The sequence below is a fragment of the Scyliorhinus canicula genome, chromosome 17 (assembly GCF_902713615.1).
Source record: "Scyliorhinus canicula chromosome 17, sScyCan1.1, whole genome shotgun sequence".
Classification (NCBI taxonomy): Eukaryota; Metazoa; Chordata; class Chondrichthyes; order Carcharhiniformes; family Scyliorhinidae; genus Scyliorhinus; species Scyliorhinus canicula.
In genome coordinates, this window is record NC_052162.1 from 52,262,552 (window position 1) to 52,287,955 (window position 25,404).

Genomic DNA, 25,404 nt, shown 5'->3' on the forward strand with positions numbered 1-25,404 from the left:
TTTGAGAACTTTCCTATTGGCTTCAACGAGTTCAGTTCTGTTTAGGAATGGGTCAGAAATGTTGGCCTAGCCAGTGGAGCTCACATTCCTTGAATGAATAAAGAAAAGCAACAAGTTTAATCTCTGTGTGCATTGGGAATTAAACTAGAGTATCACTGTAACGTGACGTTGTGGGTTACTCAACTGGAATCAATGTTGGGCTAATCAATGTTGGGTTCATCATCGAATTCCTCAAATTATTCCAACGAAAATTCTCACATATATTTCATATTGACATAAACACTTTTGGACCAACCCTGACAAAGCATCAACTTAATGATTTCAATGGTTGATGCAGTTGGACAACTAAATAAGGTGAAAAATGTTGTTTGTCAGCTTAGCAAAAGCTGCTGAAAGTTAGAATTTCTGCAGAGCTTCTTCAAATTTTCTGCTGTAATGTCAGAGGAAGATTGGCAAACAACCCAGAGAAGCAGTACAAATATCTATTTGCACTATTTCCCTCGAGTTTCAGCAGACCTTCTGACAAAGATAAGAAGGCAGGAAATTAGGGAACTCTGTATTCTTTACTGAACCCGAATGAGAATTCTAGCATCAGATTCCAGGATACTGATTGGGAGGCATGATTCACTGCAACATTCAGGTTCAGCTGGGCTTTGTATTTCTTCCATCTCCTGTCTCAAAGAGAAACAATCTCAGCCAGTCAAATGGCATTGGCGGTGTGAAGTTCTGGTGATGGTGAGCTACGGAAAGAAATGTTTCTCTGATGCAACATCTGGGAAAACAAAGAAGTTGGAGCCATGGCTCTTTTGCTCAATTTTCACCTTTAAAATTCAGCATTAAAAATGGTAATGCAATAGAAAATTGCAAAGGGATGTTCAGTACTCCAAGGACTTAATCAGGGAAAAAGCAGATTGAAGTGATTAACAGTGAAGTTCGGCAGGCTGGAATGCAATCTGTTGATGTCACATGAAAATGTGTCTTAAAAGGGGGAAAGTAAATTGAATCACTTTGGTTCCAAGATAAACCTGCATCCTGCATATAAAACTTCAGCCGGCTGTGTTTAGAATTGGAACCAGATAATGATTTGTAGTTAGGAATAACAAATAAGCTGTGTGAATCCTGCACTTCCAACTTGTCCGGTTTCAAATACAGAGCTATGAGTTCACACCCAGTGACTGACTTTGTATGTTAAAGTGTTCATAATTACATACGTAACAAGCCATTGAACTCAGCTGGTCAATGGGGGTGTTTAAGAGTCACACAGTCTCTTTCAATCCTCTGGGATAACTTCAGGTGTTTTCATAGGCTCTGTCAAACTCAAAGAGTTTTCTCTGTCATTGTCGCCAGTCAAGTCCATAAGCAAATCTTGGATCCTCTATGTTCTGAGGACCTATCCCAGCATCTAGGTAAATGATAGTGAGATCCATTGTATCTTTAGATTAGCCTTATGAAATAGATTGCTGAAGCACATGGCTTTAATGCAAGATCAACAGAAGTTTATTGAATAGGTCTTCACTGTACAAGGTTTGGCACTAGGTTCCCAAAAGCCTGCAAAGCAGCCGATGATACATGACTCTTCTTAAAGAGACAGTGCACATGATTACAATAACCCACATATATAACATCCCTCCCCCTTTGCATATAAGGTCCAACACACCCAATAACTAATATTTTAACATCGTAATTTACATCTATTTACAAGTGCAAACATCATATTATTGCAACAACACAATCAATAAGATAGACGATCAGATGGACATTTATTTCTTGTTGGTTGCCTGCGCATTTCCGGTACTTTGTCATTCTCAGCATTAGATATATTTGCAGGTTCTCCAGCAGACGCCTGGAGGCGTCTCTGTTTCCATGTGAAGACTGGTGGTAGCAGGTGTCTCTGATGCAATCTCTTCTTCTGTAGATGGACGATGTAGTCAGGTGGAATGGAGACCGTTACCTCTTGACGTATTTCTGGCACTGTCATACAAATGTTTTTGACAATAATTGACCCGCATAGCAACTCCACGTGCCCTTGTCTGTCATTTGGACCATGTAAGATATTGATCCAGTCTGAGCCAACACCATCGCAGGAACCCACTTCTCACTAGTGATGAAGCTGCACATTAACACTTGTTCTCCTTGGTGAAACAAGCATTTTGTTGCGTAACTTTTTCATCTCAGATCCGTGACTGTTGGCTTCACTCTACTGTGTCAGATGTCTCCTCCGACAAGAATAAATAAAAGGTAATCCTCATCTTTCTTTTCATCAATAGCAAAGTTGGGGAACTTTGTGTAGTTGCATTTGTCGAATTTTGATAAGTTGCTAAAAACCTGATGGGTTTGCTGATGAAGTGAACGTTGGTCTTTGTAAGTTTTCAAGTGCATGCTTCAAAGACTGGATAAATCTTTCGGCTAAACCATTCATCGATGGGTGGTAATGTGCTGACATGAAATGTTGAACTCCACACATCTTTAAGCAGTCTTCAAAATTGTGGCCCATTGTCGCACATGATCTGCTCTGGTTTTCAAATCTCACAAAGATATCATTGAGTTTCTTAATGGCTTTTTCTGCAGTGGTTGACTTTGTGAGGATAACCTCAAGCTACTTTGAGTGTGTGTCTACAATGACCATGAACATCTGCCCTATGAATGGGCCAGCAAAGTCACCATATAGCCACTGTTGTGTCATTTTAGTCTATTCCATGGATGCAATGATAACAATGTTCCTTCCCCGCACACATGACTGACACAGTCATCCTTTTTCTTCTATTTGGACTTCAAATCATGGCCACCAAAAGCAGCTTCATGCTAGTTCCTTCATTCAAACTGTACCTGGATGTCCTTCATTTGTTCCAATATTCCAGTACACTTTGTTGCATTTTTAGAGGAATAATTACTCTCATCCCCCACACAGACATCTGCCCTGTGTTGTTAATTCAAGTCTCCTGGAAATATACAGTTTTAACTCAGGATGTTTTCCTGCTATACTCCCCTTTATTCCATTTCCAGTACCTTCCCCATCACAGAGTTAAACCTCTCCACAACAGGCAACAGCTTTGGTGAATAATAATATCCTTTTTTAAAATAAATTTAGAGTACCCAATTCATTTTTTCCAATTAAGGGGCAATTTAGCGTGGCCAATCCACCTACCTTGCACATCTTTGGGTTGTGGGGGCTAAACCCACGCAGACACGGAGAGAATGTGTAAACTCCACACAGACAGTGACCCAGAGCCGCGATCAAACCTGGGATCTTGGCGCCGTGAGGCAGCAGTGCTACCCACTGTGCCACAGTGCTGCCCTGTGAATAATAATATCCTAATATTTTGCGGCATGGTAGCACAGTGGGTAGCTCTGTTGCTTCACAACTCCATGATCCCAGGTTCGATTTGCGGCTTGGGTCACTGTCTGTGAAGTCTGTACGTTCTCCCCGTGTCTGTGTGGGGTTTCCTCCGGGTGCTCCCGTTTCTTCCAAATCATTTATATACACCACGAACAATAAAGGCCCCATAACTGATCCCTGTGGAATCAGTCTTTGAACTTGACTGACAGAACTGCCGAGTTGGCGACATATACGGGGGAGGCATTGAAAATGTTTGGAACAGGATCCGGCTGAGGGGATGCCAGAGGTGTTGAAGATACTTGAGGAGTTTGGGGACTTTTCGGGTTGCAAGCTCAATGTGGGGAAGAGTGAGCTGTTTGTCCTGCACCTGGGGGATCAGGAGAGGGAGATAGGTGAGCTCCCGTTGAAGAGGGCTGAGAGGAGCTTTAGCTATCTTGGGGTCCAGATAGCTAGGACCTGGGGGGCCATGCACAGGCTTAACTTTTCGAGGCTGGTGGAGCAGATGGAGGAAGAGTTCAGGAGGTGGGACGCGCTGCCGCTCTCGTTGGCGGGCAGGGTCCAGTCGATTGAGATGACGGTGCTCCCGAGGTTTTTGTTTCTTTTCCAGTACCCCCCCATATTAATCCCAAAGGCTTTTTTCAAAAGGGTGAATAAGTCTATTCTCGGGTTCGTGTGGGCGCGGAAGGCCCCGAGAGTAAGGAGGGTATTCTTGGAGCGAAAAAGGGAGGTAGGAGGTTTGGCGTTGCCCAACCTGTGTGGGTATTACTGGGCGGCAAATGTGACAATGATTTGCATGTGGGTGACGGAGGGGGAGGGTGACGCATGGAAGAGATTGGAGGTGGCGTCCTGTATGGGTACAAGTCTGGAGGTTTTGGTGACGGCCCCACTTCCACTTTTCTTGTTTCGGTGTAGAACCACACCTTGTCTACTTTAACTGTGGGGAGAAAATTTGTTGTTAAAAAACTTGAATAAAAATTATTTTTAAAAAAAGAAAATGTTTGGAACAGCCATGATTCCAGTGGAATATCAGTAACAAATCACCAGCTACCTATGATCATTGTCGAGGGACATTGACCAAGTCTTATGGGAAGGGATTGATTGTGCCATATCAAGTTGAACTGGTTAGAAATTTTCAAAATCTCGGATAGCATCTTCGAAGAAGTCTTATGCAAATATAAAGACATATCCCAGAGCGGGTTGGGTCGAGCAAAAGGTATAAGCAGCCAAGATTTACGTCGACCCAGATTCTACACCAAAGTGTTTCAGAGCGAGGCTGGTCCCTTACATAGAACATAGAACATAGAACAGTACAGCACAGAACAGGCCCTTCGGCCCTCGATATTGTGCCGAGCAATAATCACCCTACTCAAATCCACCTAACCCGCACATCTTTGGACTGTGGGAGGAAACCGGAGCACCCGGAGGAAACCCACGCACACACGGGGAGGACGTGCAGACTCCGCACAGACAGTGACCCAGCCAGGAACCGAACCTGGGACCCTGGAGCTGTGAAGCATTTATGCTAACCACCATGCTACCATGCTGCCCCTAACAGTATTTTTATATCTCTATACTTTGCACCAAACAGTAGAAGCTGAATTAGAATGCTCGGAAGAACTGGAAATTCTCAGATCTGTTCAGTTTTCAGAATGGGTGGCACTCATTGTCCCTATATGAAAGATTTTGAAAATTTCTGGGGGCCCACATTCACAAACTCAACCTCAGTTCTGCCTATTTGCAGTCAGACCTACATGAAGATTCCTGAAAATCTGCGACAATTAACACACATAAAAACCAGTTTCAATATACCAGATTACCCTTTGGCATCTCCTCGGCCTTTGCGATATTCCAGGGTGCAATGGAGAATCTATTCTAGGACATCCCAAAGGTTGTGGTCTACCTGGATGGCGTTCTGATGATCATCTGGCAAACTTAGAAGACGTATTGAGAAGTTTTAGGGACGCAGGAATCCAACTGAAATGCAAGAAATGCACTTTCCAAACAGTGAGGTCATTTATCCAGGATTCAAAGTGGACTCAAAAGGCCTTACCCACTTGAAGCCAAGGTGAGAGCCATAAGAGGAGTCCCAACGTCGAAGAAAGTGGCAGAATTAAAGTCCCTTTTAGGGATGGTAACCTACAATGGTCCTTTATTCCCAACCTAGCAATGTCATTGGTGCCACTGCACTTACTTTTAAGAAAACACCAGGATTGGCATTGGAAGGAGTTATGTGTCAGAGTAATACCATTAGCTGGTGGAATGTTGTGTGTTATGCAATGACATCATTGGAGTGTTTTGCAGGCTTTTGTGAGGTTTTCTATTGTACCCTATTTGAGCAGCATCTTTTAATAAACCCCTATGTTGCACTATGTTGATTGATTGATTGATTGATTGTCACATGTACCAAAGTAAAGTGAAAAGTATTTTTTTGCGGCCAAGGGAACATACACTGTATGTACCAAGAAGACAAAAAAGAATAATCAACAAAGTACATTGACAAATAGTACATCAACAATCAGTAATTGGTTACAGTGCGGAACAAGGAGGTCGACATATGCCACTTCGAGGGCGGAATTCTCCCCCTCCACGTCGGATGGGAGAATCGACAGGGCGCCGAGCGAGTCCCACCATGCCGCCCCAGCACCCGCACGCGATTCTCCCACCCCCCCCAAACCGGCGCGGCGAGATTCTCGGCTGGCCGCTGGAAGAATCGTCGCTCACCGTTTGTAACGGGCGAGCGGCAATTCTCCGGCCCGGATGGGCCGAGCGGCCTGCCCAACACGACAGGTTCCCGCCGGCGCCGGCCACACCTGGTTGCTGCTGGCGGGAATAGCGCGGGAATGCTGAGGGGGCGGCCTGTGCAGGGGGGGAGAGGGTTCTTACACCGGGCAGGGGCTCAAAAGTGGTCTGGCCTGCGATCGGTGCCCACTGATCGGCGGGCCAGACTCTCTGAAGGAGGACCTCCTTTCTTCCGCCGCCCCGCAAGATCCATTCAACACCTTCTTGCAGGGCGGCCGCGGGTAGGACGGCAACCGTGCATGCACAGATTGGCGCCGGCCAACCTGCGCATGCGCAGGTGACGTTATTTACGCGGTGCCGGCCGCGTCATTTACACGGCGCCTATTTTAGGTGGCACCAAGACCTGGCGCGCGTAAATGATGCGGCGCTGCTCCTAGCCCCCTGGGGACGGGGGAATAGGGGGCTGAGAGCGGCCTCCAACGCCAGAGTGAAACACTCCGGTTTTCACTCCAGCGTCAGGACTCAGTCTCCCGATGGGAGAATTGCGCCCTGATTCTTTCTCTTTGCGGCTACAACAAAGAATACAACAGAAGGAACCACAGGAGCAAGTCTTCAACATGTTAAGCAAGTCTTAAAAGTCATTGAATCTATTGATTCACTTTGACCCAAGAAAACCTGCCATCCTGATCTGCGCTGCATTGTTGTTCGGAATAGGAGCAGTTCTATCCCATACAATGGAGGAGACTCAGAGAGGCCAATATCCTTCGCCTTTTGAACATGATCTGATGCTGAGCGTAAATATACACAGATCCAGAAGGAAGGCCTTGCCACAATCTACTCCATCAAGATATTAGTATGTTTATAGGCGATGTTTCACAGTAATAATGGACCACAAGCCTTTGTTGGGGATCTTTTGTGAAGATTAGCCAATATCACTAGTTGCCTCTGCCAGAGTACAGTGGTGGACCTTGTTGTTGGCGGCTGTCGACATCTTTTAGCAGAGGCCAGGCACACAAATTTCAAACACTGATGCATCGAGTCGACTCTCACTTCCAAAGAACTTGGCACCTCCACCCGTGCCTCAAGAAATGAGCCAGGCATTGAACTTTTTGGACACCCTACCAGATTTGTCAGGTCACAAAATGAATTGGACACAAAGCGACCCAGTTCTGTCCAAAGTGAAACATATGATCTTAACTGGGTAACCTCACGATAAATCTGACCAGTACTGGATAGAGTAATACTCCCGAGTTCTAGTACCACACCCAGCCCAAGAGTATTTTTTACAAGAATTGCACAGTGCCCATCTGGGTCAAAGAAAAATTTAAAATGGTCTGTCGTAGCTACATCTGGTGGCCCAACACAGATAAGGATATTGAATGCATAGTGCACCATACGAGGCAGCCCCTATCACCCAACCTCAAACAGGTTAGCGGACAAATGTTCAAGAAACCTATGAAGAAGCAGTCTAGCAAACCACTATGCCTTAGGTTGACCAACTTTATTCTGTCTTATAATACAATCCCTCCCTACCCCCATACAACCATAGTTGTCACGCCAGTGAAATTAGTTATGGGCCGTTGTCTCCAGATGCAATTGGACTTGTCTTTCCTGAATCGGGTAAGGAGGCTGGAGGCACAATAGGCCTCCCAGAGGTAACAGCATCTTTCACTCAAAGGAGACAGGTAATTTCAAGTGAGCGACCTGGTCCCAATCAGAAATCTTGCCTCTGCCCACATTAGCTATCAGGCAGAATTGTCTCCAAGTCAGACCTAGTCTCATACAAGGTGGATTTGAATGGCAGGACAGTGGGTAAACACATTGACAATCTAAGAACTGGGGGACCACAACCCCAGTCTCGGAACATTTGGAGCCAGCAGGCAGCACCAGTGCTCTTGTGGTGGAGCCAGGACAGAGGGAATCTAGGGTCCTGATGAGGCGCCGTTCATGACCCACGACAAATCTACAGAAGGGAATGACCCTGCGGGGTCTCAGAGACATTCTGCCATGGATGGCAACTTTGATACCCCAGAGTTGGAGGAGCCAGTTGGGGGACAAAATCAGTCTATGAGATCCACAAAATCCCCTGATAGACTTTGTGATGAACTATTATGGACTCTCTTCCGTTGTGTTCCCAGCCTTTTAATTGTATACAGTTACTGTATGCTTTTCTGTAAATATGTTATTGAGGGGCTTAAGGAGGAGGGGTGTGGTAGTGCTGCCCCTTTAAGAGGCTTGCCCTGGAGGTTCATGTGACCGGCTCGGGTCACAGTGTGAAAAGTATAATCAAGGGGAATCCATTTAGGGCTCAAGGCGAGTCAGCAGACTTTGTTCTCGTACTGTCCTACAAAGTGACTGTTGGCACGTTGCCTCGATGGTTGCCTCAGAGGAGGTGAGGCAGGCTTCTCACTTTTCACTTAAAGGTAATGAAGTGTGTGACACCCTGCCTTGGCATGCAGGCAACTATTGTGGCTATTCCTCAGACTGCGTTCTCTGCATCTCTGCACAGTCAGCCGTGGTCACTGGTACAAATGGGTGCTCTGGAGAAGGGGCTGGGAAGATGGAGGAAGACGAGGGTGCTGAGGAGCACTCTGTATCTTCACCCCCCTCAGTGACCTGCACAGCTCTGTGGTGACCTTCATGTGGGGTTGATGCGGCTGGCTGCTGGTGGGCAGCAGTCATCCATTCCAGCAACTACTGTGCCAACAGTGTGACCGCCCTCTTCATGGTGCGCAGCTCCTCATGCACTCCACGGGTGTCAATGCTGATACTCAGCAGACAGACCCAGGCTACTGAGGGAGGCTTCCACCCTTTTCTGGCTGAGACACTGCTCTTGCATCCACTCAGAGTCTTTCCTGAGATTGGCCAATCTGTCATAGTCAGGGCTCTTGTTGTTGTGTTCCTGAGGTAATGTGGAGGTAATAATGACAATGTAGTCCTCCATTCACAGTCCAAGAGCTCCCACTGCCTCGAGGAACTCTGGCAGACATCCACATATCTTCTGCTGATTACGTAAATACTGTGTCCCAAAAAGCGACCCCTGAGACTCCACATCCGTTCCCACTGGTGCATCATCATGACTTTCATCCCTCCTCAAGAAAGATTGTGCACAGATTACTCTGCCGCAGGCACCTCCTCCTGCCGTCTGGTGTGATGCCTTATACCCTGTTCCACTGACTCTAAAAGTGCTATAATACTGCGATGTGCTTGTATCTGAGTTGGTGGACTGTCGGCCAGTCTGATATGATGCTGCCTCCTTCAACATCTCTTCCCCCCTTGATGCCCAAGGGATGACCTGGTCTGGGAGAGTGAGGGAACAGAGCCAGATCCTGTGCACGACACAAAAGGAGTTATTTAGGTATAGCCCTTCTCACTGTAAATTCATTCTCTGATGCATGCCATTGCTTCACCATGTTCATCTGTGCTTATTACACAATTTCATCTTTATTCTCTTCTCATGACAATGTCCCATTATGCAATGTGACCTCCAATATGACCACCATGTTCCAAAGTGATTTCAACACCTCTTTATTACCTGTTACCGGCAATTCCCCATTACCAACAGACAGCTGTTCAGGCACCCTGGCAATCTCCATGGCCATCTGTTCCATGGGACTGATATGTCTCAGCCATGCTGTCCTTCCCCCAGTGTGGGCTACCTCCACGGTATTCTTCACTCTTTTTGACTGCATTGACAACATGATTTATGTTAGCCTGATAAATCCACAGTAGCATGTTGTGCTCTGCGGCCACTGACAATTACTTTACTGCTTTGCTCCCTTAGTCGCACTGTTATGCTATGACAGTGTGCAGCTCTGAGAGACCTGGTCAAGGGTCAACAGTGTGGGTACATCCTGATAGATGGGTGGCCAGAGGGCCAGTGGATGGGATAATGAGCATGGCAGTTTTCATCATTCATCCACCACTGAATCTTGGCAGCTAATTACACGACTGCATAATATTTATACCTCAAGCAAGTCTTCCAAAGTGTTTCTAAAGAAAGTAGCAACAAGAATAAACTATTAATTTCTTGAGCCTATTCCATCATTCAATGGTATCAAAGCTGATCTATTTCCTATCCTATGTATCTGCCTTGATTAGATTTCCTTAATACTTTTGTCTAGCAAATATCTATCAGTCTCAAACTTAGAATTATTAAATGAGTTAGCTTTATGTGAAACATTTCCACACAGCTATCAAATTTTACTTGGAGATACGTTTCTTATTATATCTATTTATTAATAAAGACTATCTTTGATAACATCAGATTTGTTTGGCATTAAAATTTACAGCCTTCACACCCTTTCTACATTACTCAACCAATTCATTTGCAAACCATCATTGTGTTGGCAAAAATAAATGCACATCTTGAAGAAAGTGTAGCACAAAACAGGTTGGCTCAGGGATTTCTATTAAAAATGTTATCTGATGTGCCCCAGGGAGTTAACCACTTAAATGCTATTTCTAACACAATGGAGTCAAAAGATATTTATCAAAGTTAAGATAAGTTAAGATCATTAAAATATTAGAACTGCTACAATACGGTCACCTTAAAGCAGGCAATCAAATAAAACTGCCTGAGTAATTCTAAACCTGGTTGATCCAAAGTTTTACAATGACCAAGTTCCATATAGAACAGTGAATTAGGACCCTGAGTGAATCTTTGGAATTTGGTCCCGTTATCGGACCTGGACCCCACCACTGGGACCTCAATACACTTTTGGATGCCTGGGAGATTTCCACTACCAACTATCATTACTTTTTTTTTAAATTTAAAGTACCCAATTATTTTTTTTCCCAATTAAGGGGCAATTTATCATGGCCAATTCGCCCACCCTGCACATCTTTGGGTTGTGGGGGCGAAACCCACGCAAACACGGGAAGAATGTGCAAACTCCACAAGGACAGTGACCCAGGGCGAGGATCGAATCTGGTTCCTCAGCGCTGTGAGGCAGCAGTGCTAACCACTGCGTTACTGTGCCACCTGACCAAGTATAATTACTACACTGGGTTTCAAATGAACACAAGAGGCAGAGATTTCCCTTTCAGGATTAAGTCCGGTGGTGGGGACAGACTCGAGGAGTCTTTGTCACTGTGAAGGACACTGACAGTTTGCATCGTATTGAGTGACCCCAGCCTCATTAATTATGCAGTCAGGGGTTTTCTGATATTTTTCACAGCCGGACAGGCTGTATGGTGCGCACCCCACCGTCACACCTGTCCACCATCTACAAGTCACAAGTCAGGAGTGTAATGGAGTAGTCTCCATTTGCCTGGATAAGTTCAGCTCTGACAACACTCACGAAGCTCAAAGCCATCCAGGGCAAAGCAGCCCACTTGATTGCTACCCCTTCCATAAACATATAATCCCTCCACCACTGACGAATAGTGGCAGCCATGTGTACAAGATGCACTGCAGGAACTCACCAAGCTTTCTTATGGAGCATCTTCCAAACCCACGACCACTACCATGTAGAAGGACAAGGGCAACAGATACCACTGCCTTAAACTGCCGCCAGAGAAGAATAAACACTCAGCTTTGGACTTCCTGGGTGGAATTTTCAAGTGTCCAAACAGTGTGCTTTTTAGTGAGTCAGGGACCAGTTTGCTGCAGGAGTGGGCTTTGATGAGATTCTTTAACATGCAAGCATCCAGACTTCCCAATCAATGAGGGCGGGCAGGCTGATGTCCAAATTTGTGAAAAGGAGGATTTCTGGTTAAGTGGACATTAGCAGGGTTTCAGAAAGGCTCACTTGATTCTTGAGACTGCAACAACTACAAGAATGGAGAGGGAGATCTGGGAAGGCTGTGTCCCCACACACCTCCTCCCACTGCTGCCAACCCCTGTACCCAGTCTCTTACTCTTACCTAGGAGTCATGTGGTGAGAAATCTCTCATCTTTTCCAACTAAGCAGGAGTGGATGCAAGGGGTCCAAGGAAGTCAGAAGAAGTGTAGGCTTTATAACTTGGCGATCTCTACTGGCTGGACTCAGGACCACAGGAACGTGGGACAACGTTTTCAGGTGTCAAACCCCACCTTCTGACTTGCCTTGCACCCATATCTCCACAAATGTTCTTTGCTCTTCCTCTCCACACAAACCATTTCTAAATTATGACAACGTGAGGCAGCACAGTGGCACAGTTGTTAGCCCTGCTGCTTTACAGCGCCAGGGACCCAGGTTCTATTCCAGACTTGGGTGACTGTGTGGAGTTAGCACTTTCTCCGTGTCTGCGTGGGTTTCCTTCAAGTGCTCCGGTTTCCTCCCACAGTCCGAAGATGTGCAGGTTAGGTTGATTGGCCATGCTATATTGCCCCTTATATCCAAGGATGTGTAGGTTAGGTGGGGTTACGAGGATAAAGCTGGGAAATGGGCTTAGGTAGGGTGCTCTTTCAGAGGGTGGGTGCAGATTCGATGGGCTGAATGGGCTCTTTCTGCACTGTAGGGAATTTATAAAAAAATTAATTGAACATTCAATGCAAAAGAAATAGATAATAGTGCGAGCATAAAGTGGAGCACAAAAACAAGGAAAGTAAATAAATTCAGCAATATCCACTCGAACAAGGAGAAAGAAAAATAGTACTTTGACCTTCCAAATCAACTGCAGTCAATATTGCTCAAAGTTAAAATGGTTTAGGGTGGGGACTCTGGAGCGAAGCACTGCATAGGGTCAACACCACCTCCACGTGCGCAAGGCTCAGCCTGACGCAACTAAAAGTGGTACATAGAGCCCACTTAACAAGAACCCGTATGAGTAGGTTCTTCCCGGAGGTGGAGGACAGATGTGAACGGTGCCAAAGAGGCCCGGCCAACCACGCCCACATGTTTTGGTCTTGCCCCAGACTTGTGGAGTACTGGACAGCCTTCTTCGAGGCTATGTCCAAAGTGGTGGGGGTGAGGGTGGAGCCATGCCCGATAGTGGCGGTCTTCGGGATTTCAGACCAGCCAGATCTATTCCTGGGGAGGAGGGCGGACGCCCTTGCCTTTGCCTCCCTTATCGCCCGCCGTAGAATCCTGTTTGGCTGGCGGTCAGCTGCACTGCCCAGAGCTGCAGACTGGCTGTCCGACCTCTCGGAATCTCTCCAAATGGAGAAAATCAAATTCGCCATCCGAGGGTCAGACGACGGCTTCCACAGAACGTGGGAGCCATTCACGCAATTGCTCCAGGACCTGTTTTTTGGCCAACGAACAAGAGGAAGAATAGTCGGGTGGCCAAGAATCAGGGGAAAATGGACGGGAATCGGGGGAAGGTAGCCGGGGGGGGAGGGCTACGGGTTCGTTATGGGGGTTTGATGGCAAGCTAAGGCCCAAAACCAAATTGTAAATAAATGCCTATAAACATGTGCCTCGGCCATATTGGGGAATGTAAAATATGTATGCCGGTTAAAGGGAGCGGCCACAGTTGTTATTATGAAGATGCTTACCTGTAAATATACATGTTCATTTTTGTGTGTTTTTTTTCTAATAATTTGTAATTTGTTGGATATAAAATATGAAAACTCAATAAAAAACATTTAAAAAAAAATTAAAATGGTTTATGGTCATTTTTTTTCTAAACTTGCCCTTACTGGTGGGGAGGACTGCCCAAGGCATCTTTAGCAAACACTTAAAGGCTATGTTGGAGGAAAACAAATGGAGTGTGGTACCGCAGCCATTTTAATGGAAGTGCCCTCATGGTCCACATGACTGGCTCGGGGCATATCGTGCAGAAGGGCATGAACCCCAACCAGTGAGGGAAAAGTGCAGGGCCCGGGGAGAGGGGTTCTGGTCAGTTTGAACCTGGGCGCCAGAGTGTTAACAGCTGGAGAGACTCTGTACCTTTACCTAAGTTACCCTTGTTAGTTGCCAATAAATACTTGTTTTATCCTTACAACTGTCGATGTGGTATTGCCTCGAGCCATCACATGGAGATTGTGAGAAAGTATGGAAGGTGAGCCAGATCATCCTGCCAGATTGTGTTGACCTAGACAGTCTTTACTAGATTTTTCCTGAGGTGTGTTTTAAGGATGTTTTGCAACAGTTTAAGATTTTGCAAGCGTTCTATCGGTTGCTGCAGCCGCAAGATCTTCTGACGAGGTTACATTGCAGACAGATTTCATTGTAGCAAATTCCACAAATATGGAAGTTTTATGTAAAATGTTAGCTCCAGGCAGTTACACGAGACAAGACCAAGTCAATTCAGTGTCCATACTTGCATCATCCCAATCATAAATTCCGTCTTTACCAAGGTAACTAGACATATATTTCAATGTTAATTGCCCTCTCAGTCATTATCCACCAATCAACTTCTGTACTATTGCACCACCAAGGCTTTAGAGATAAATCAGTTGTGTTCCTCACATGTGAACATCATTTTCCTTCTTGATCATACAACGCAGAAGGAAAAAACTGTAAAACGAGAAAATAATACTAGCCCAAAATGTTTTTTCTCCTTTTGAGAACTAAAGAAACAAATTACAGGCTCACCGGGCAAGTCCGTATGCAACAGTGGAGGAACAGAATGAGATGAACCATGTCATGCAAGTGTTGCAGTTACTATGCGAACATGCTCAAGTCATATTGCCGTTCTATGTCATGATTTTCCCTGAGGAGGGACATGTCCTAGCTGATGATCAGAACCATAGGAAGTAGGTTCAGCTCAAGGAAACTAGATTAACAGTTCAGCTTCCATTGACTTAGAAATGATGGATTGGAGAATTATGCTAATATTGCAGCTCAAAACTAGATCACCATATCAGTTTGGAGACAAATTCAAGACAGTGCATCACTGCGGTTATTCCTGCACAGTATCAAGGAACATAGTCAGAGAATTTCAGGCCTGATTTGTACAGAGGTATTTCACAGCAAAAATGTCACCTTCAATACACACTTCTGTCCACAAAAGAGCAGAAAACATCTCACTTTAAGAGGATTATTTAGGTCCAAATTTGTCAAACATATTTGCAATATTACATCAAATCAGAAGATTAATGAATGTAACAATTAGCATTACTTCAAAACTTATCTTTAGAAAACCAAAGAAAGTCAATTTTTGATTGTTTTTTTGTTGTTGTATAGTTTTGAAGATTATTACACAGGATGCTTCAGTCCACAAATTTCATCTCATTACAAATGGATAATGCTTGAACTCACAGACTGGGAAAAGCGATTGTATTTATCCTCTCCAATCAGGCTTTCAACACTTTAGGCCAAAGGAATCCTCTCCCCTTGGCATACAAACATGATGAATCACATTTTTTTTTAGCGTGATGACTTGAATTGCAGTCTTCTGACTGCAATGGGCTTTGTGTTTTCTGTTGATGCCTTACATACATAACAAATAGTTTAGCCATGTGAACAATCCTTTACAACCACTATGTATTTGCAAGCATCCAACATTTCAAAGTAAGGAAAGAATTTCAGTGCAATTAACATGCAACAATCTCCCTCTGGGAATCTGGCTAACCTTGCACATAATCCCAGATAAAATGCAAGTAATTGCTTTAAATCATTTCACAATACCACCACCCCCTCCATCTCCATACCACCCAGCCAAAGACAAAACAATTCCTTTGAGAAAGTAGGTTACAGTTTCATTTGAAATGAATACTAGCATATTCAAAATTTCATATGGAGGAATGAAATAGAACTTATTTTGAAGTAAGGTGGTGATCAATTTCCATCATTTAACTTGTTTAGAGATGGTACAGAATCTGTTTACCAGTAAACTGACGGGAACAATGCTGGTAAGCATTTCTGGTTACAATGATTACTTGTATGCCAGGGAGTACAACTGATATAGTCCTCTGTTCTTACTATCAAGCATTTGTTGCAATTGGTATTGCTTTACTCACATTATTGTCCTGCATTATTGCTATGTATAGCTGGGTCTGTCTGGTGACAAAAGTGGAAATACTGCCTGCAATAAGGAATTCGGATTCCAGATCCTGTGTCTGAGTTGTACTCCTTCAGCAGACCAGGCACATAGAGCTGTAATTAAAGGGGTAGACATTGATTAATTATTGCAATGATAGCTCTGAATTCAAACTGCACAGCAAGGTAAATGCTCTTCACTTGCCTCTACATGGTCTCAGAGGGGCTACTTGCTTAAACCTCATCATACTCATTTGGCTCACACTATCCAAGCTTTCCTCAATAACTGTGCACCAAATACTTTGAAAGTGGCTTGTTCCTATTCCACGCAATTTAGCTATGCTTAAAGCCAATGAAGAATGTCCCCAGCAGACTATCTTAGCTCCAAGTTAATTTACATGTTATGAAGCTTCTGTCCCTGCACAATGCAATTGTCACCAACTGTGCCAATTTTGCTTCAAATTGGGCATTTTCCAGCTCTCATTTGTTAATTATTTTGGCAAAGTGCTCCCTGATGGACAAATGGCGAGATGCTGAAACTTTGTTGTATCATTTGACAAGTTGGGTGCTACAGTCACTCTTTGGCTAAAGGTTCTTCAAACATCCTCAATGGTACAAATGCCTAAACTATGTGTCTGCTTTCATAATATTGTGAGGATGATAGAAATAAATTGCTCCACATTGAACGTGGTTATGCAAACATCAGATTAGGTCACATATCACTTTATGTTGAACTCGCTGTAGATGTAAAAACATTAAATATATATTTATTTCAGTTCGACACATCTACATAAATGGTAAGAAATCTGGTGTGAAAATTAATCAAATTGTGTGGTGATTGAAACAGAAAATGCATCAACTAGAGAACAGTTGTAATTTGTTAAGAGGCTGGGATCTGCAGGATGATCAGTGAGTCCCTGGTTTTGCCAGGATGATGCCTGATGCCTTCACAGGTCAAAGACCCTGACATTAGAGATGAAAGTTGGGCGTGGTGAGACCCAAAACAGCTGAAGAACCCAGCAAGTCACAATGGTCCTGCTAATCTGAAACACAGAATCTCACTCACGGTTTTAGTCCCATTTTCAACATGGCACACTGGCCAATGAGTGAACACCAGTGCAGAGCCTTTGAGACAGTTTCCAGTAGGAAGGCCTTTGATTGGCCTGGAGGGTAGCCAAAGATTTTTGTGTGAAGCTTGAAGTCACTCCCTGTCCTCGTAGCCCATAAACATGCTGAAAGAACCAGAAGCTCTCACCTCTCTTGCACTGTGGGACCAGATTTAAATATGTTAATAAAGTGATCCAGCTCTCCATGTTGAAACATTTCAACACCCCAATAACCACATCAAAACAAAGGCTGCATTCTCAACATTGGAATCATATTTCACATTTAACTAATTAACACCCCATTCCTGAGGCCAGAACGTCCAGAATCTGGAGATCACGCGATTATCTACAGAGTTCAAACAAATGCAGTAAAATTAGCTTTAAACGTTCAATTGGGTGAATTAGGTAATGCAGTGCTGAAAATATGACAGTGAAAAAAAATCTCACCATGGAGAGGCAGGACACAAAATAAAGATATTTAACTCTGGTTCTCACAGTGCCTTTGGGAGACTGATTTAAAATCTATTATTGCTAGTTTCCCAGGAGTCGAGAAACTCAACAGTGAGTTGATATTACAGTAAATAAACAGATCACTGGAATATTAAGCGTATTGTTTCGTACACAACCGAAACAAGTTAAAAAAAAAATTAAAACAATAAAATTGGCAGGCAGTGACTGTGGTGATATGCATCACTGCAAATACACAAGGGGATAATGTAAATACATGTAGACTAGCTAGACACTAGAGGGAGCACCAGAGACATGACACACAGACACTCAACCAATAGATCAGTTAGATAGGACACGACCAATGGGCATTCACGATACACACTGAGGTGACACCACCACAGGAGGGCATTACACCAACGCATATATAAAGGACACAACACACATTATTTTTTTTAAAATTTAGAGTACCCAATTAATTTTTCCAATTAAGGGGCAATTTAGTGCGGCCAATTCACATATCCTGCACATCTTTGGGTTGTGGGGGCGAAACACACGCAAACACGGGGAGAATGTGCAAACTCCACATGGACAGTGACCCAGAGCCCGGATCGAACCTGGGACCTCGGCGCCGTGAGGCAGCAATGCTAACCACTGCGCCATCGTGCTGTCTAGGACACAACACGCATGATCTTCCTCTTTCCAGTGGAGACAGTCAGTGAGTAGAGACACAGGGTTGTTTCAATATCACACCCACCACGTGGATTGTAGCAGACTGGTTTGTCAGACTGAGTAGCTATAGAAGGATTAACAGTAGGGGCGAACCCGAATAGGAGAATTGTAAATAGCTTAATATACGTGTTGAAGTTATCTCCATGTCTGAACCTTACTTTGTCAAGTGCACATCAAGGAAGCCGCTTATGCTACGCTAAGAGCATAACACGACGGGGTACCACAGGGATCGGTTCTGGGACCCCAGCTATTCACAATATATATTAATAATTTGGATGAGGGAACAAAATGTAACATCTCAAAGTTTGCAGATGATACCAAGTTAAGTGGGAGGGTGAATTGTGACGAGGCTGCAGGGATCCTACAGCATGATCTGGATAGGTTGAGCGAGTGGGCAAATCAATGGCAGATGCAGTGTAATATGGATAAGTGTGAAGTTATTCACTTTGGAAGTAAAAACAGAAAGGCAGATTACTACCTGAATATTTGCAAATTAGGAGAGGGGAGTGTGCAGCGGAGCTGGGTATCCTTGTGCACTAGTCACTAGTAAGCATGCAGGAGCAGCAGGCGGTAAAGAAGGCTAAAGGTATGTTGGCTTTCATTTCGAGAGGTTTCGAGTATAGAAGCAGGGATGTGTAGCTGCAATTAGACAGGGCCTTGGTGAGGCCACACCTGGTGTATTGTGTGCAGTTTTTGTCTCTTTCTCTGAGGAAAGATGTTTTCGCTCTCGAGGGAGTGCAGTGAAGGTTTACCAGACTGATTACAGGGATGGTGGGACTGTCATATGAGGAGAGATTGATTAGGCTGGGATTATTCTCGCTGGAGTTCAGAAGAATGAGGGGGGAATCTCATAGAGACTTATAAAATTTTAACGGGACTAGACAGGGTAGATGCAGGGAAGATGTTTCCAATGGTGGGTGTGTCCAGAACCAGAGGCCACAGTCTGAGGATTCAGGATAAACCATTTCGGACAGATATAAGGAGACATTTCTTCACACAAAGAGAGGTGAGCCCGTGGAATTCATTACCACAGGAAGTAGTTGATGCTAAAACTTTGAATACATTCAAGAGGCGGCTCGATATAGCACTTGGGGAGAAGTGGATCAAAGGCTATGGATAGAAAGCAGGATTAGGCTACTGAGTTGGATGAACAGCCATGATTGTGATGAATGGCAGAGCAGGCTCGAAGGGCCATAAAGCCGCTTCCTGCTCCTATCTTCTATGTATGTATCTATGTATTCCTTGTCATTCCTAGTCCTCTCATTATTCCTTTCTTCTCAATCTTTGGCTTAATTAACTGTTTTAAACATTTTTCTGCTCTCTGCCCATTTAGCTTTCAAGTTTAACACGCTCACCGTACTGTCAACTTTCTTCCTTCTTTCTCCTTTTCTACCATCTTGGGGGTCAGAAATACGGGGGGGGGGGGGGGGGGGAGGGGGGAGGATTTATCAGTTGAAAGCAGCTTTAAGAGTGGATTGGTGACAAAAAATCCAAAGATTGATCTGGCTGCACCGCAGACCTGGTCAACCTTTGACAAAACAATGACATCCAAACCTAGATCTGCTGATATTCTAAAACCATTTTGTCAAATGGTCCTGTAGCCTGACAATGACCAGATGAGAAACTCACCTGCAGTGCCTGAAAGATTAAATTCCGCAGCTCAAGTCAGTTTTCAGGACAAATTAACAATAAATTCCTTGAATTCATTTTGTTCCAGATACTTTCACAACCCAATTAATTTAATATCATTTCTTACATTTCCAGGATCATTGATTTTCTCATTGATCCTTATTTTTTTGTTCCAATCATGTTCCCTTCTACTGCAGTCCTGGCACAGCAATCCTTAATACCCAAATGATATTGTTCACAAGCTCCATTTTAAAATGGCTTCATCAATCTTTTTTAATCAATACTTTATCTTAGACATATGCCATCTATTTTTGTATATAAATTAAACCAAGTCAGGCTCAGATCAACTTAGGCTCTGACACTTTACAAGGTCATGCAGCTTGCCACTGGTTCGATCCAAATGTTGTTTTTAAATTTTCTACTCTGTATTTTTCTGACTATAATACATAACACTTTCCATGAAAAATAATTTAGATTTGCACAAAGTCTTGTTCAAAAAACTGGCACAAAATCAAAAAGCATTGGACAGGAATTGTGCAGTTAAAATAATTGAAATATTGTGTAGCCCTCGCTTGTGGGATGGAAGGAATAATTGGACTTTTTCCCCCCCTTGTTTTAGTCATCAAAGTAAACACCCTTTCCCTTTTTCAATCCAATTACCAGCTGAATCCAACAGGGAATCATTCAGATGTGATGTGCCTCCTTCATCAGTAAACACCTTCCCCATTCCACAAACTCTTAACATTTACCACCAAGAACACTTCAAATCAAAAAGCTCTTGAAATAATGTTGAACGAGACCCAGCAACTCATGAGCATGATTTTTGAAATGCTACCTTAGGAACTCCTGATATGTTGATGCTTCGGATATTGAATTATAATTTCAAAAATCAGCAAGTATAAATTAAGTTGGTATTTGATTTGGAGTGCCCGGTATATGTGCTGATCTTAGTTTTGGAAATAGTCTTCCACCTGTAAATTGGTAAAGAAGGATAATTGGGAATATAATCGGTGGAATTAGTAGCATACCTCAACTTCTGATATTTAAAAAAAATTTACTATTTGTATTTATAATAAAGGCTATTCTATGTTTTTAAATTCCTCTCACAAATGTGATGTGTACAAAGCAGTAGAGTAGCATACTGTCCTTTCATTTCTGGAACTCTGCTTTGATTTTAACCCAGACTGTTGAGACAACAATTCCCTTCCTGTTGGCTCTAAAGCTCTCACACAAATTCAATCTCAGTGCAAAATATCCACCTATCTTTGCATAATAAATTATTTTTCCAAATGATTTAGAACATAGAACATAGAAAAATACAGCACAGAACAGGCCCTTTGGCCCACGATGCTGTGCCAAACCGTTGTCCTAGATTAATCATAGAATTTACAGTGCAGAAGGAGGCCATTCGGCCCATCGAGTCTGCCCGGCTCTCGGAAAGAGCACCCCACTCAAGGTCAACACCTCCACCCTATCCCCATAACCCAGTAACCCCACCCAACACTAAGGGCAATTTTGGACACTAAGGGCAATCTATCATGGCCAATCCACCTAACCTGCACATCCTTGGACTGTGGGAGGAAACCGGACCCTGGAGCTGTGAAGCAATTGTGCTATCCACAATGCTACCGTGCTGCCCTTAAAAACAAATTAATCTACACTCCATCATTATACCGTAATCCATGTACCTATCCAATAGCCGCTTGAAGGTCCCTAATGTTTCCGACTCAACTACTTCCACAGGCAGTGCATTCCATGCCCCCACTACTCTCTGGGTAAAGAACTGACGTCTGACATCCCCCCTATACCTTCCACCATTCACCTTAAATTTATGACCCCTTGTAATGGTTTGTTCTACCCGGGGAAAAAGTCTCTGACTGTCTACTCTATCTACTCTATCCCCATATCATCTTATAAACCTCTATCAAGTCGCCTTCTTCACCAAAGCTTTTTAGTGTTCCAGTTGATGAACCATCCTGTACCACACAATAGATTATTATTTCTGCATCGCATTATCCTTATAATCCCGTGTTGTTCCTAACTGGCCACCCATCCAGCTGCTTTCGAAGCTGTTAATAAATCCATCATTTGGCTATCTGTTGCACATTGCCATGATTCTGTGGAAAAACAATTATTTTATTCTAAATCCTGTATGAAGGTACTATTTTTGTGTACTCCAGGTCTACATAGCAGAGGGACCCTCATTGCATATTTTCTCTATTAATTTCTCAAGGAATTTAGGATGAATGTCATGTGGTTGAGCCTCGAGGCGTAGAGTTAATTCCTTGAAATTCTTCATAATAAATGCTTTAATAATATCCACATGTATAATAGATTGTTCAACCTAAATAATTGGATGAGAAAATTGGCTGTAGTCAAATTAATCTTCTTACCTTCCAATATTTTTATCCTACATCTTGCTTTACAAATATAGCAGTTACTTTACCTCCCTCCATAAAGAATTATAGAATGTTAATGTGTAGGAGTAGACAATTCAGTCCATCCAGCCTTTGCCTGCTCTCTGAATGAAAAATCCAAATAGTCCTACTTCTCTGCGCACATTAAGAAAACGTATTCAGCCCTATTGAATTAACCATGCGGAGCTCTTGGACTAATTTGTTCCAGCTGTAGAGGGCGTACTAAAGGAGGGAGTGGGAAGTTGTACAAGGCCCTATTAGCTGTTTGATACATATGGAGCACACTTGCTGAAACTACAGATGATCTCTATGCTAGCCCAGAAGAATATGCAAAGAAAATAATTTGAGGGATGGAATTACCTTGACTTCCACTTGTGATATCATGCCAATTGTGCATATTGACTGTAGGTTATTTATAACATATGGTACTAATCTGTATTCTGAATTCACACTTCCCCATGGCCAGTTTCCAATGATCATTGGTAATTATTGCAGCAAGGTATATGTTTGGTGATGTAACAGTATATGTGGCCACTCCAGCTTTCACTTCTGGGGCAGGATTCTCCTTTCCGGGAACTAAGTCCCAATACCGGCAGGAAAACCGGCGCGAAACACTCCGGCGTCAACAGCCCCCGAAAGTGCTAGGTGGACGCCGGAGGAGTTGGCACCATGCCAGCCGGCGGCAAAGGGACTGCGCAAGTTAGCGCATGCGCTGAAGGGCCGGCGTGGTCTCGCACATGCGGGGAACCGCCGGAGTATTCTGGTGCATGCGCAGGGGGTTGTCTTCTCCGTGCCGTCCATGGTGGAGCCTTACAGGGGCGGGCGCGGAAGGAAGGAGTGCTCCGATGGCTCAGGCCTGCCCACAGATCGGTGGGCCCCGATCGCGGGCCAGGCCAGGGGGGCCGCTGCCAACAGCCCCCGCCCGGCGTGGTGTGAACCCCGCCCCTGCCCGAAAGCCAGCGCCGGAGAATACAGCAACCAGCGTCGGGGCGGCGGGGCGGGATTCGCGCCACCCCCCCCCCCCCCCACCCACCCCCCCGGGGATTCTCCGACCCAGTGGGGGGTTGGAGAATCCCGCTGCTGATCTCCCTAGCATTTGTCTTTTGTCTTTCATCATTACCTCGGCCATGAAGTACTGCATTCAATAGAAGCCCTGTTATTAATTGTGTTAGTGGACCCGTGGAAATGACAATGGGAAGTTGTGAAGAAAGACCAATGACCTGAAATATTTCCCTCTCCATAGATGCTGCCAGAACAGCCAAATATTTTCAATAGTTTCTGCTTTTACTTCAGGTTGTGAGCATTCACAGGATTTGGCTTTTGTATTGCTGAACATATGGAGCTGGCTTCAGTTTGTAGATCTATGCCACTGGTTACAAGGATATTGCTAGACGATGATTTGTCTTGTTTAGGTAAGACCACTGTAGGCCAATTCAAAAAAATATGCTGGTGAATTGCATTTGTCATTAAAGTGCCTTATCCATGTTTTCTGGATCTGAGCCAAATTCTAGTTCCCAAGATTAAATTCTATTGCCATGAGGAGAAATTATATCCATCTGAAGAACAGTGCTGAAGTGCTTTGCAAAGCCTTTTCCATTGGATGAATAAATGAGTGCAGTGCAGCTCATGCTGCAGCACACAGTGTATGGCTTTTTGGGTGTTACAGTGGCATTGCTGCCTCACAGCACCTGGGACCCGGGTTAGATACTGACCTTGGCTGACTGTGTGTAGCTTGCACATTCTTCCCGTGTCAGGGTTTCCCGATGGAGCTCTAGTTTCATTCCACAGTTCACAGATGTGGATATTAAGTGGATTGGCCATTCTAAATATCCCTTAGAGTCCAAAGGTATGCAGGTTAGGTGGGGTCACCTGGATAGGGTGGGGGCATGGGTCTAGGTAGCATGCTTTTTCTGAGGGTCACTGCAGACTCGGTGGGAAGAAAGTCCCAGTTGTGGTGATATGCCTGTAAGCAATATCATAGATGGCTGCGACCTCCAACAAGTGGCGTTACAGACACACCATGCGTTCTCAAGACTAGTCATGTGACAAGGCACTCCAATATAACTGGGGGCACATACGGTCATCAGCAGAGGTTTATAAGATGTCCAAGTGGACAGTCGAGCACAGGGTAGTTCCAAAGGAGTACAAGATCGTTATCTGCCACGTGTAATTCAATAAAGATCCTGGTTTGGACAAGTCACAAGTCGTTTGGTAAATTCCTTGCGAGACATTGAACACCAAACACAACAGCCTCCTTCTATACTGTAGGGATTCTATGATTGTATACAAGTGAATGTAAAAGGGTGAGGAAACAAAGGGTAGAAATGAGATATCAAAGGAGCTGTTTGGAGATTAGTGGTGTGCACTTCAATGCAAGGTGTCTCGGGAATAAGAAAGATGAGCTGAAAGCACAGATATCAAAGCTAATATAAAACATGCCCTGACGAAGGTTAGGATTGGCAGTTCAGCATTCCAGGCGGAATAAAGGCAGATTGCAAAAAGGCAGTGTGATTGCAATATTTGTTAAAGGAACAGCTGATAGAAGGGGTGATATTCTAGAATGAGCATCAAATGAAGCCATATGGTTTGAACTGAGGAAGAAAGATGGGACAGTCATGCTACTGGGAGTATAACTTGCCAAAATGTTAGCATTATGTACGTAGTATGGAGATCAATTCAATGGAATACAGCTTTAACAGGGTACTGAACTCAGGAATTTAGTGTGTGATGGGAATCCTAAGTTCTTTAAGGGTTGATCTCTTTTTAAAATCTAATCAAGTATTGCATTTAGCATTTAATTTAACTTTACCATTAACGTGTACTTTCTTTTGGTCGTAGCCTGGGTAAATAAGCTGCCTGCCAATGCCAGTTAGTTAATTAGGTGGCTAGTTAGAATTGGTTCCCTAGTCAGCAGGGCTTGACGGTGGTCTTTGGAATTTCAGTTAGCATGATTTTGGGAGGTTTTTGCTAAATGCACAGTGGCCAGCTTGATGGGGTACAGCTTTGCCAGAGCACTGAACTCAGAAATTTGGTGAGCGAGAGAATTTAGTGCAGTGAGAGAAGAGGTGTTCCAGTCTTTTACAAAACAGGCATTGGTCCAAGAGATGGATAGAGAGACAATGAAGCCTGAGAGCTAAAGTCCAGAG